This window comes from Phaethon lepturus, unplaced genomic scaffold, assembly GCF_000687285.1.
Source record: "Phaethon lepturus isolate BGI_N335 unplaced genomic scaffold, ASM68728v1 scaffold32486, whole genome shotgun sequence".
NCBI classification, from domain to species: domain Eukaryota; kingdom Metazoa; phylum Chordata; class Aves; order Phaethontiformes; family Phaethontidae; genus Phaethon; species Phaethon lepturus.
The window spans coordinates 1-535 of record NW_010548834.1 but is presented as its reverse complement, the minus strand read 5'-3'; the positions used below and the strand labels follow the sequence as shown (position 1 = coordinate 535).

Here is a 535-nt window from a genome sequence, read left to right as displayed (position 1 = left end):
CCTCGGTGGGGAAGGGGCTGCCGGGGCAGTGGGGGACAGCAGAGCAGGGCCCTGCTGCCACCACGACCCCCGTGGGCAGCTCTGCCTGAGGGCCGTGGGGCAGGGTATGGGCATGAGGAATCTCCTTTGGGGAGGCCTTCCGGAGGTAGCAGTGGAGCTTATCACCACTACCCTGTGGAGGACGCAAAAGCTGGAGATGCTGGGGATTGAACCCAGGGCCTCTTACATGCGAAGCAAGCGCTCTCCCGCTGAGCTACATCCCCCTGCCTAGGCTGGTGGTCCTGCTGCCCACCCTGCTCCTCTTGGTCCCATGGCTTTTGGAGCCAAGGTGGTCACAGTGGGCCAGCTCCAGGTCCCAGCCCCACAACTAGGGCAGAGCAAGGGGCCCCTCCCAGCCGTGAACATCCACCGGGGCCAAAAGCACTTTCCCAGGTTCTATCCCACTACAACCAGTTCCCTGTGTACTGGGGCTCAAGCAGGGGGTTCCTGCCCTCCTGTGGCACTCTGGCTCGTTGGTCTAGGGGTATGATTCTCG

General features: G+C 63.4%; 1 non-coding gene across 1 annotated transcript; it reads right to left on the bottom strand.

Moving 5' to 3' along the window:
* Nucleotides 1–191: 191 nt before the first annotated feature.
* On the bottom strand, nucleotides 192–263 carry TRNAA-CGC. The gene has a single exon. It is a non-coding gene; the product is annotated as a tRNA-Ala (tRNA).
* Nucleotides 264–535: the final 272 nt, after the last annotated feature.